A 13339-nucleotide genomic window follows, 5' to 3' on the forward strand; every position below is an offset into this window, starting at 1 on the left:
AATTTCTGTTCTGGTTAAATTATTTCTCTTTCATGAAAGAGAAAGAGTATTTTGCATTAAGTCATCTAATTCCTTGGAGACCAATTTAACAAAAACTTGTACTCGTGGACTAAGATTAAAGTCCTGAAAAAAAATTGGATTTTTTTTTTACATAGAGATCTCTGATGCAATAATGTGGCTTGCGAGATATTTTGCCAAGATTCTTGCTCAAGTTCTGTGAATTCCTGAAGAGCATAATGTTCTTATGTGGTTTCTAAGCTCATGCTTTCTGAACTCCTAAGGGTATTTTTGGGAGATTCAGTTTCTCGACTTTTAAAGAATTTAAGAAGTATCAATTTCCTATCATAAAGATGCAAGTCTCTCTCCCATTCAAAACTTTCAAAGGTGTTCGTTGATGAGAAAGATAGACCACGACTAAGAATTTTGATATGTCAATTCCTTATTAGTCAAATTAATAATTTCCAATTCTTTACTTAAATTCTGTGTCTGTATGGTCTCCTCTTCTGTGGTGAATGGTCTCTCTAATTTCACCTGTTTCTTGTTGTTTCCCTTACCTCTCTATATTTTATTTTTTCTGTTGCCTCTTCCTGTAGAGAGGTATTTTGTTTCAAAAAAATCCCTTCTAGAAACATTGGGATGGATGTTATCTATTCTGCTCTTAAGATCTGGTCTACTCTCTATATCCTCATTCTCCAATGATTCAATATCTGATGTTGTATAATTTAAATTAGCAGTCTCATTAATTTTTTTAGATCTGGAATTGGTCCACTTGAAAACTTTATTTTGTGAATAATCTAATTTATCTCTCTCAAATTTATGTCTTTTACGTTCCATGATTGTCTTTTCTGCATGTTCAAGTTATTTTCTATATTTTTCAAAATTTTTTTGAAAGTCATTCTTCTCTTCGAATGCTTTCAATTGCTCACTCAGTTGATCAATTTCAATAGCATATTGCTGTAATAATATTGTGTCATGTTTCACAAGTATATTAATAAGTTCAAAAGAGCATCTAGTCAGCGCACTCTCCCATTTAGATTTTAATTCTGGGGTGGCTAGTTCATATGCAGGATATAATTTAGGCCTGAGGCCTCTAGGGACCATCTTTTGTTTTTGGTAATTAAGAAAAGTTGTTTTATTCCACCATGTTTCCATTTGTTTAAACAAACATTGTTTTAATTTTACAAGATCCTTTTGCCTTTAGATTCAATGTCTTCAGAGATTCCCTCCATGAACAAAATTTCTGAATCTTGACACCATTTCTCTTGTCTTTAATTAATACGTGTTTTTATATCAAAAGTTGCCATCATAAATATAAATATAATTGAGTTCCTATAGGTGATAGATTAGAAAAAAACTGGATAGCCAGTAAACCAGTCAATACCGCTTTCATACTGCCGCCCCGGCAATATCCCAGGTTTTTCAAGCCGGGTTTTTGCCGGGGCTCGAAGCGTCCCAGCTCAGAAACACCATTCATACTGCACCTCGGACCCGGGAATTTCCCGGGTTGACCCCATTCATACTGCACAAGTCCTTGCCCTGGCAATTTGTGGGAGTCATCACCAGAGCAGTTTTCATTGGCTGAAAAATGAAGACTGGATGCTGCTCCAGTGTTTAAATCCTGGCAGAAAAACCTGAACTTTGCTTCCTTTCACACAACTAGTATTTCCCAGACTTTGTACCTCTGTAATGTGGGATATCAGCTATATCAGACACCCAAATAAATACACAGCACTGCACTTTAATCAGGACAAGTAAACTTAGACTTGATGATGTGGACTGCTGATTTGTACATCGATCAACCATAGAGTTTGGCAACAAAGATTTTACTAGCTCATTACAATCACCACTGACTACACATATGAGATGTGCCTTCCCTAGTTAGAATTTCTTACTCTCTCCATTTTTCCCAGTAAACTACGAATCTATACTACAGGAAGCAAAACCCTCAATAGCAGATTGCGCATGAATGGCTTATCCTCGTTACTATAAGTGTCAATACACTATTGATTGGATGACAATTTGAGGCACTTCCATTATAAGGGGCTCAGTCTCCGTAAGCTTCACTTACCTCTGATGAAACCGATAGTCTGGAACGGAGAAATGCGTCACGGGACATCATATCCAGGATCACGTTTAGCTACTAGAACGCAATCAGCTGTGGGGCAAGAGGAATTTACTCATATTTAAATATTGAATGGCCATTCCAACGGAAAGGAAATATGCATGATTCTCCCATAAGATAAGTTCTACACTGCACCATTGAACTTTAGATTGATTGGATGCGAATTGTCATCCTAATTAGAACATCTTTGGAGAATGCAATATTGAGATTGATACGTCTATTGTGGGACTATATCCATTAACAGATACGATCTGGTGTCTGTACACCTAAGGTGTAACATTACCATACATTCTTTTAAAGCTGATGAAGAATAATATATTTATGCTATTCTCTTGATATAGACCATTTCAGCATTGATTGGTGACGTTGATACAGATTCGACAATACTATTGGAGATTATTGTCACGTAATCATCAGCTTTTGTAACATCTAACAATGGGAATAATTTTATTGTTTTAATTGGCTTATCAATTTCCTAACATGTTGGTACCAATTTAATTTTTATTTTTATTTATTTGTTCAATCAGGATTGATTAATCAAGTGATACACCGGTATATATTCAAATTATATTTATATTTTATTTATACTTATATAATACTAGTATCTATTTGGAATTGGTTTTTAATGTGTTTTTTGAATAAAATATTATGTTAACCGTATCAGTGCATCCCTTTTATTATTTTTATTTTGATGCAATTTAGGTCACAAAGATTTTGGTGTTTTATTTGATTCCAAATAAACTATTTAATTTTATAAAAATGCCAGTGTATTTTTTTATAAAAAAGCTTCCATTTTTATATTGTTGTTGGGTGTGTTTGTATTTATTCCAACAAAATATCAGTCATTTGAATAGTTAATGCATGAATTTTGATCTGTTGATTTACCTCTGTCGGATAGTGATGTAGTTGATGGAGAGGTGGCTCTCGTCTGTGTCAATGCGGCACTCACCCTACACCAAGAGATCAACGATGCATGCCAATGCCGTGGACTCCAGTGGACTGAAGTCCAAAGACGCCATTGAGATCGCCGCCGGTGCCCCTAGAAGGTCACCGTCGGTGACTTTCTAGGGGCGAGGTGACGCTTAAAGTCTTGCCACCTGTGTGAAATGTTCAAAATTAAGAATGTTGCAATGTGTACTGTCCAAAATAATGTCGTAAGCAGACATACATATAGATAGAAATGTATTGGGCCTAAAGGTCACATACTATTAACAGAAAGTTACCTAACTATAAACCTTTTTTTTAAGACTTGAAAAAGTTTGCAAAGTAGGATTGATAATGTAAAAATTAATCAATTTATGAAAGATGTTGGTCTTCCATACCTTGGACAGTCTTTTAATTTTTTAAAATTTTTTAGAAGAAGTGTACTAGGTATGCAGAGCACAATATAAAAATAATTTAAAATAAAGCATTTGCTGACCATTCTTGACCTCAGTCACCGATCTTCTAATTGTTCTGCACCTGCAATTGGCTGTTTAGTTGGAGCGGAGAGCTGCCAGCTGGTAGTATGCAGCCTCTACAGCACCAGCTCTACCAGCCCTTCAACTTCTCTCTGAGAAAAATTAGGCTGCCTCCATTTAGTCGCGGTGGATCCAGAGACTTGGCTTGTGGCAGGTTACTCTTCATTCCCCATACTAGTAATACATCCTAAACAGGAAAACACAATTATTATGGTCACTGATTGCCTCTCCAATATGCAGTAACCAGTATGCATATGCAGCAGCATTCTCTCCTGCCACCAGGCCCGGCGCTCCCATTAGGCAAGGTTAGGCACTTGCCTAGGGCGCCGGGCTCTGGAGGGCGCCTGGAGGGCGCCACAGAATTCTGAAATACTTTAAAACTGTGCGGCGACCACTGACCATACCTGTCACGGCCGCCGCACAGCATTCAGATGCATGGGGAGGGGGGGAAGAGGCTATTTTGTCACCACCGCCGCCTCTCTGCTCCGTCTCCTCCCCTCCACTTACTAGTGTCAGTAAGTGGAGGGGAGGAGACGGAGCAGAGAGGCGGCGGTGGTGAGACAAGGTAAGGAGAGGAGGGAGGAGGGCGGCGATTTTTGCGGGGGGGGGCGCCGCTTTTTTAAAAATGCCTAGGGCGCCGTGGACCCTAGCACCGGCCCTGCCTGCGATTAGTTGTGTGTGAACAGCTGGGCATTGTAACTACTGTGTTTGTATGACAGAGGCTCCATTAAGGACAGGTGAAGTGGAAGGAGACCCATGAGAATTGTGCACCTTCAACCCCTCTTGTCATCATATAATAAACAGCTCAGTTAAGCTAGTGAGATATTTTGCTATCCCCTGTTGCTTTTACCAACACAAATGTGTTACTATCTAAAAACCTCACTACGCAAGGGTGAGCAGCACACCCACCAATGTAAACTGATGGACAAGTGCTGAGAAATACTAAGCATTGTTTACAATGCACAACCATTGTTACATGCAATGTCTTTTTTTATAAAAATCATTTTGCTTTATGTATGTTTGTTACTATAATTGCTTATGCTTTTTCTTGTAACAACATTTATTGACTATAGAGTACACTGGCATTTATGAATCACATTCATTATACATTTGATTTGCTCAAACCTGTATTCTGGCTAATATGGTAAATAGTTTTAACTTTCCATCAATAAAATTGGTCAATGGAGTTTTAACAGGAAGAGTATTCATTTAGGCAAAATGTTTTCTTATAAAAGATTTTGAAAATTGGGGAAAAGATTGTGTAACATAAATATAGAATTTTTAGTAACACCATCATTTTAATAATTCTCATTTTTTCCAATAAAGAATACCTCTAAGCTTTGGTGTTTGTGCAACATAAGTTTTATTTCTTAATTAGGAGAAAGTAATATAAATATTCTATAAAGGAAGGGATATTTCCTAAGTTTAAAGGAAGAATCTTGCCACACATATTTGTATTTCTGCTTGATAATATTAAAGGATTGCCAAAGGATAATATAATTAGGTATCTCAGTTTTAGAGATGTTTACTTTATAGTAGAATACTTCTCTATACACATATAGCACACTGTGTAGGGTCTGAAAGGTAGACTCAGTTTTGGATATTGTAATTAGGATGTTGTTTTCAAAGAGATAAACTTTATGTTCTTGTTTCTGAACGAGTAACGTTGTATGTCTGATTTGGGTCTAATTCCTGAGGCTAAAGGTTCTAGGATTAATGTAAAGTTAAGGAATGATAGGGGACAACCCCTGCCTAATTCTATTAAATAACAGGGAATGTAAGGAGTAAAAACCTACATGGGGACTTTGACAGATGAAGACTATGATAGCCGAATGAAGACGGTGGAAGTTATATAGGTCAAATTTAGTCTATTAAATGCTTATTCAGCATCTGATGAGATGAGGGGGAATTGGGAGGTAGTATTTGTTGTGGATGAAAATTAGGTTTAAGATCCATTATGATTAAGTTATCTGGTACATGGCCTTCAACTACCTAGTCGTGATGTATTAAACAAGGTAACATGGGATGAAGTCTAATAGATATGATTTTCAAAAATAAATGTAGACCTGATTGGTAAGACCGCTGTCCTCTAATTTAAACAGAAATCATGGTCTTTGCAGGGCATGGGCTTTGTAAAGAAGCAACAAACAGAAGTGGTGAAACAGGGCAGCTGTGTTTGACCCCAGAGAGAATTGGAAAGCAAATAATCTTACAACCATTCAGCAGCATTCAGCTGATAATATCAAGGTACATCAGGTTAACATATGAACAGAACAATTCTTACAGCCCAACATTTACAGATCCTTCCTCATGAACTCATGTGAGACATGATCAAGACTGATCATTCACATGGTGGTTGCTGTTGTACTTGACTGTGTTCCTCAGTAGGGCAATGCTGTTTTCAATATAGTGCCTAGTGATGCTGCAGGTCTAGTCCAGATGAATGCTCCATCCAATGACAGACATTATTCTAGTGGCTTGTACCTTGACAGTGATCTTATAGTCCCCATTCACTAGAGAGATGGACCACTAATTTTTATTGTCACATCTCTCCTACTTCTGCTTATACAAGGTTGTGATCATTCCCTTTCTCAGTGACAGAGGCATTTTGTCCTCCACGATCATCTCCTTCTATAGCTCTAGTAGGTCTAGGACAATAAAGTCCCATAGCGCTACTCGGACCTCTGCTTGGAGACCGCCACTGTCTGTGGTCCTTTCTGACCTAAAGGGTTTATTGTTTATTTGATCAGAGGGAAATGTATTGTGTGACAGTTAAGTAATCCATCTACCAACTCAAAAATAGTAAGGGTGTGCACCGGGCACTTTTAGTGTTTTGGGTTTTGGGTTCTGATTAGCTTGAGGTTTTGGGTTCTGATTTGTTTTGCCAAAACACCTGACGAAAGGTTTTGGTTCTGATTTCGGGTTTTGGGTTCTGATTTATTTTTTAAAAAGCAAAAAAGCGCTAAAATCCTGTTTTTTTGGTTGTTTTCCACTCCTACGCTATTATTAACCTCAATAACATTCAATAACAATCATTTCCACTAATTTCCAGTCTATTCTGAACACCTCACACCTCACAATATTGTTTTTAGTCCAAAACGTTGCACCGAGGTAGCTTTCTGGACTGCATAGTGGAGTGGCCCCGGTACCCAATTTGGTACCGGGGCCACAATACCTCCTCCAACCATGGTACAGAGCATTCATCATTGAGATCCCATCAAGTATGTCAAAGACAGACAGGGTCGAAGTGTTATTTGTTGACTTTGGGAACAACTGTCCCTGTTGCAAATCTTCGTGCAATGAAGAGTGACTTTTTCATTTAAAGGCTCAAGCTTTCAAGTGTAGTGTTTATAAGTTATATTATACTTTTGGTTTAATTTGTTTAATTTGTTTTATTTTTGTTTTACTTTGTGCTCATGGCAAACGACTGTTGAACGGTCACATAATGCCAAAAAAAGAGTTGCAAGATGGAATTGTCCTTGGGCCCTCCCACCAATCATTTCAGCAACAGGGCCTACCAAACTACTATGGCTGAAATGATTGGTTTGTTTGGGCCCCCACACAAAAAAAGCTATTCATCTCTCCCTGTACAAACTAAACTGGCTCTACTGAGGCAAGATGTCGTCCTCATCCTCATCCTCTGATTCCTGGCCCCCTTCAGTGTGTACTTCCTCATCCTCACACATTATCAATTCGTCCCCGCTGGACTCCACAACCACAGGTCCCTCTGTATTATCTGGAGTGCAGTGCTGTACTTGATTGAGGAATTGATAATTAATTTTTATGAACATCATTTTTTCAACGTTCTGAGGAAGCAACCTCCTTCGCCGCTCACTGACTAGGTTACCCGCTGCACTAAAAACTCTTTCCGAGTACACACTGGAGGGGGGACAGCTCAGGTAAAATAGAGCCAGGTTGTACAGAGGCTTCCAAACAGCCTTTTTTTCCTGCCAGTAACAATATGGACTGTCTGACATGTCTATTTGGATGGTGTCAGCAAAATAATCCTCCACCATTTTTTCAATTGTGACAGCATCCAATGCAGCGACAGTAGACATGTCTGCAATGGTTGGCAGGTCCTTCAGTCCAGACCAGATGTTGTCTGCATCCCCGCTAGCGGGTCTTTTAGGTAAACTGAGTTTTTTCCTCGCAGCCACAGGTGTGGAAGAATATGAAGGTGGAGCTGTTGGTATGTCACGGTCCTCTTCAGAGGACAATTTCCTGACCAGCAGGTCTTTGCACCTCTGTAGACTTGTGTCCGCCGGAAACAGAGACACAACATACGCTTTAAACCGAGGATCGAGCACGGTGGCCAGAATGTATTCCTCTGACTTTAAAAGAGTGACCACCCTCGGATCCTGGCAAAGCGTACGAAGGGCTTCATCCACAAGAGCTACATGCTTGGTGGAATCGCAATGGTTTACCAGCTCCTCCCTCACTTTCTCCAGCTGCTTCTGCAACAGCCTGATCAGGGGAACGACCTGACTCAAGCTGGCAGTGTCGGAACTGACTTCTCGTGTGGCAAGTTCAAATGGCTGCAGGACCTTGCACAACACGGAAATCAGTCTCCACTGCGCTTGACTCAGGCGCATCCCCACTCCTTTTCCTATGTCGTAGGTGGCTGTGTAGGCTTGAATGGCCTTTTGCTGCTCCTCCATCCTCTGCAGCATATAGAGGGTGGAGTTCCAGCGCGTCACAACCTCTTGTTTGAGGTGATGGCAGGGCAGGTTCAGACTTTTTTGATGTTGCTCGAGTCTGCGGTAGGCACTGGCAGAATGCCGAAAGTGTCCAGCAATTTTGCATCCTCCTCGTCAAGTTCCTCCACAACGCCAGCTACATCAATAGCCTCCTTGACACCTTGATTACCAAAATCTGGATCTACACTGTGGGTCATCCTTCCAGCATTTGCAGAGGGTGGGCTGCAAATGGTGAATGGAGTCACCTCTTCCCGTACAGTGATGGGAAGGTCAGGCTTCGCAACCACCAATACCTTTGGACTCGCCTTGGGGATTTGTGATGTCATCTGTTTAGAAGGCAGAGTTGTTTGCTGTGTTGTTGCTGACAGCATAACTCTTTTAAATTTTTTAGAGGGGGGGAGGAGGAGGGCTTAGATCCTTGGGTGAAGCTGAACCACTTGTCCTGAACACGGGCCAGGGCCTAAGCCATTCCTTGCCACTCTGTGTCGTAAATGGCATATTGGCAAGTTTACGTTTCTCCTCAGATGTTTTCAATTTTCTTTTTTTGCTAATTTTAGAGAACTTTGGTTTTTGGGATTTTACATGCCCTCTAGAAGATTGGGCATCGCCCTTGCCAGACGACGTTGATGGCATTTCATCATCTATGTCATGACTAGTGGCAGCAGCTTCAGCATTAGGAGGAGGAAGTGGGTGTTGATCTTTCCCTACTTTATCCTCCAAATTTTGGTACTCTATTATATGCAGCACAAGAGAGCGTACCCCTAAACCACACACACTCGGCAAAGCCTTTACAAATTATCTGCTGCACAGGAGAGTACCACTGTACTGGAGTTATACAGCAGTACCTAGTATTTTAAAAATATTTTTTTTATATCTTTTTACAATTATTTTTGTATAATTTTTTAATTTAGTTTTTAGCAGAACAGAGCACAGGACACAGGCAGCACCACTGGACTCAGCAAGACAGAGCACAGGACACAGGCAGCACCACTGGACTCAGCAGGACAGAGCACAGGACACAGCACCACTGGACTCAGCAGGACAGAGCACTGGACAAAGCACCACTAGACTCAGCAGAACAGAGCACTGGACAAAGCACAAAAGTACCACTAAGATTAAAACAAGGACAGGAGCTCCCTAACTGCAACCTTTCTCACGAGTGATCGCAGCCAGAATGAAGATGGCGGCCGCTAGCGCTGAATTTATGACATCCGAGTCTCGCGAGATCCGACGCAAGACTTGGATGTCATAGCCTCGGCTTGGCTCCGTTTGGCGCCCAGAAGTTCCCGAACAGTGCTCGGATCCCGTCGGATCCGCACTGTTCGGGTGGGCTCGGATTTCGGAAATCCGAGCCCGCTCATCCCTAAAAAATAGGTTAAAAAAATAATTTTATTATAATAAGGGAAAATATGGGAAAATATAGAATATAGAATAGAATATATTTAAAATAACTATATTTAAAACAAATCATTGTAGGCTAAAAACATGAAGTATATTCAATCCTGGCAGCTCAGCGGCTAAGTGGTTAGCACTTCTGCCTTACAGCACTGGGGTCATGAGTTCAATTCCCGACCATGGCCTTATCTGTGTGGAGTTTATATGTTCTCCTCGTGTTTGCGTGGGTTTCCTCCGGGTGATACTGTTTCCTCCCACACTCCAAAAACATACTGGTAGGTTAATTGGCTGCTAACAAATTGACCCTAGTCTGTGTGACTGTGTGTGTGTGTGTGTGTGTGTGTGTTAGGGAACTTAGACTGTAAGCTCCAATGGGGCAGGGACTGATGTGAGTTAGTTCTCTGTACAGCGCTGCGGAATTAGTGGAGCTATATAAATAAATGGTAATAATAATAATAATGCCAAAAAACTTCTAAAATAATTACTACATCGAAATTTCCAAAACCTTAAAAATACAGAGATTTGTCTCTAGGCATCAATTGTGAGACTTATGACGACATGCCCAACTACACCTGATCTTGGAAGCCAAGCAGAGTGGAGCCTGGTAAGTTACAGGACGGGAGACCATCTGAAAACACCTGGTACTGTGGGTAAAAACTAGAGATGCTCACTGACCCCCGTGTTTTGGTTTTGGCTTTGGTTTTGGATGTGGATTACCGTCGTGTTTTGGTTTTGGTTTTGGTTTTGCCAAACCGCCATTGCGTGTTTTGATTTTGGTTTTGGTTTTGTTTGGTTTTGTTTGGTTTTGTTTTGCTATTTTGTTCAAAAATCAATGTTTTTGGTCATAAAAGAACCAAATTTAGTGCTCCACCTGTTTCTTGGATAAGTAATGTACTTGTAAAGCTAATAAATTATCAAAAAAACAGTTTAATTCCTGGTAGGTAGGCCTTCATTAATTCTACACACAAACCAAAGTCTTCCTCTCCATCTATGCATATTGGCAATGCAGCCATCGTCTTTGGATGTATATTACACCCTACACTTATAGTTAAATATGTAAAGAAATGGACAAAGGCAGTTTGTTTTCTGTCTCTCTAGGCCCCTCTCCAATTGTAGAAAATACTCAAAAATTCAGCTGTTATAGACTGTACAATATTAATTTAAATGGAGAAAGCCAGTTTGGTTTCTGTCTCTCTAGGCCCCCCTCCACTTGTCGAAAATACAAACAAATTCAGCCGTTATAGACTGTGCAATATTAATTTAAATGGAGAAAGCCAGTTTGGTTTCTGTCTCTCTAGGCCCCCCTCCACTTGTATAAAATACCAAAAAATTCAGCCGTTATAGACTGTACAATATTAATTGAAATGGACAAAGGCAGTTTGGTTTCTGTTTCTATAGGCCCCCCTCCACTTGTATAAAATACCAAAAAATTCAGCCGTTATAGACTGTACAATAATAAGAGAAATGGACAAAGCCAGTTTGGGGTCACTCTGTGTATGATACCCTACCCTTAAGGAGAAATTGCCCAAACAGCAGCCTTTCAAGACGGTACGTGATATGGAAATGCCCCAAGTCCCTTTCCTCTTTGGGGGTAGATTGCACCCTACACTTACATAGAAAGTTTTTAAAAGATGTTATCGTCATCATCTTCAGCTTCATCCTCACCCTCATCAGTGTGTACGTCATCATCACAGACTATCAATTCATCGCCGCTTGAATCCGCCATTAGAGAACAGTCAGTGCTTGGATGTCTTGGATGGTGAAGGCCTTCCTCGTGGAAGATGTAGTTCATTTTTATAAACATAATTTTCTCCACATTTTTGGGAAGTAACCTTCTACGGCGATCACTGACTAAGTTCCCTGCTGTGCTGAATACTCGTTCAGAGTACACACTGGAGGGTGGGCAGCTTAAGTATTGCAAAGCAAGTTTGTACATGGGTTTACAAATGACCTGCTTTTCTTCCCAGTAAGGAAAGGGACTGTCTGACATTTCCATATCAACTACCTCTTAAAAGTAATCCTCCACAATCCTTTGCATGTTTATACTCGTATTGGATGGAGTTATGGGCAAAGTGACACATTTTTTTGAAAAATCCTTCAAACCAGCCCAGATGTTAAATTGTTCTGGTCTGCCCCCTGCGTCTTCCTTGCTTCTTTTTGGGAAATTTAATATCTTACGAGCAGCAGCAGCTTGAGAAAGTGAAGGAGGACACGTTGTCATGCCGAGGCCCAGTTCAGCGGCCAACTTGCTGAGCAATAGCTCCTTGCAAAAGTTCACATCTCGCTCATTTACAAGTAAAGACTCAATGTAGGTTTTAAACCTTGGATCAAGCACAGTGGCCAAAACGTACTGATCCGAGTTCAAGATCTTAATAACTCGAGGATCATTGTGAAGCGAATTAAGTACTTGATCGACAAGGCCAACATACTTTGCTGAATTGCTTGCTTTCAGCTCCTCCTTCATTTTCTCAAGCTGCTTTTCCAATAGTCTAATTAAAGGAATGACTTGGCTCAAACTAGCAGAGTCTGCACTCACCTCACACGTCACAACTTCAAATGGTTTCAGCACCTTGCACAGCACTGAAAGGATTCCCCACTGTGCAAGAGTGAAATACATCCCCCCTCCTTTCCCAATGTCATGGCTTGTGCAATATGCTTGGATGGCTTTGCGCTGTTCCTCCACCCTCTGAAGCATGTACAGGGTGGAATTCCACCTAATTACCACCTCTTGCTTAAGTTGGTGGCAGGGCAAGTTAAACTGCTCTTGGAGCTGCTGTAATCTCCTACATGCTGTGGCTGAATGCCTGAAATGGCCTGAAATTTTACTGGCCACGAAAGCATCTCCTGCACCTCACGGTTATTTTGTAGCAAGATCTGCACCACCAAGTTGATGGTGTGAGCAAAACAGGGAATGTGTTGGAAATCACCCAGCTGTAATGCTCGCACTATATTGTTAGCGTTATCAGAAATGACATACCCTGGGGAGAGTCCAAGTGTATAAGCCATGCATCAATCACATCTCTCAGTTTGCGTAACAAATTGTCAGCTGGATGCCTGTTAGTGAAGCCGGTGATACAGTGGCCTGCCTGTGACAAATGTTACGTAGTGGTGTACATGCTGCTGCTGTTCCTGCTGGTGAAGGTGAATGACCAACCCAGTGGGCTGCCACAGTCATATAGTCTTTGGTTTGGCCACTTCCACTTGTCCACATATCTGTGGTTAAGTGGAAAGTGGGCAGAATGGCATTTTTCAGCCCAATCTCTACATTTTTACACACTTTTTGGTATAGTTGTGGAATTGCTTTAAGGGAGAAATGGTGTCGCGATGGAATTCTGTAACGCGGACACAAAACCTCAATTAACTGTGAAAAACCAGCTGCGTTTATTGTGGAGATTGGACGCAAATCTAACACTAACATTGCAGCCATGGCGTCTGTGATTCGCTTGGCGACTGGGTGACTGCTGACATATTTGCTTTCCCTAGCAAATGATTGTTTCACAGTTAATTATTGAAATGTAGGACTGCTCTTTTTCTTGGCCTTCCTCTGGGCTGACGATTCACCCCCAGCAGCAGCAACAGCAGCAGCAGTGGGACTAACACTTTCTTCAGAGGAATCAATAATAGTGCAGGAGTCATCCAGCCTTAATAAGTGGGATGCAGGGCTA

At 40.9% G+C, this 13339-nt stretch overlaps 1 protein-coding gene and 1 long non-coding RNA gene across 3 annotated transcripts in view; one reads left to right on the forward strand and one right to left on the reverse strand.

The window, feature by feature from the left end:
- The window catches only part of LOC142104315 (inactive hydroxysteroid dehydrogenase-like protein 1), a 55794-nt gene that overhangs the window by 10166 nt on the left and 32289 nt on the right, over positions 1-13339 (forward strand). The gene's annotated exons all lie outside the window — the stretch shown is intronic.
- LOC142104313 (uncharacterized) overlaps positions 1-13339 on the reverse strand; it is a 29921-nt gene that overhangs the window by 4244 nt on the left and 12338 nt on the right. Inside the window, exons 2-3 of one of the 2 annotated variants that reach the window (XR_012679555.1) lie at positions 3584-3769; positions 2069-2155 (exon numbers count right to left, since the gene is read on the reverse strand). This is a non-coding gene — a long non-coding RNA (uncharacterized LOC142104313). Of the gene's footprint in view, positions 1-2068; positions 2156-3542; positions 3770-13339 lie in introns of both variants that reach the window. The other variant, XR_012679554.1, reaches the window with a different exon arrangement.

The sequence above is a fragment of the Mixophyes fleayi genome, chromosome 10, assembly GCF_038048845.1.
Source record: "Mixophyes fleayi isolate aMixFle1 chromosome 10, aMixFle1.hap1, whole genome shotgun sequence".
NCBI classification, from domain to species: Eukaryota; Metazoa; Chordata; class Amphibia; order Anura; family Limnodynastidae; genus Mixophyes; species Mixophyes fleayi.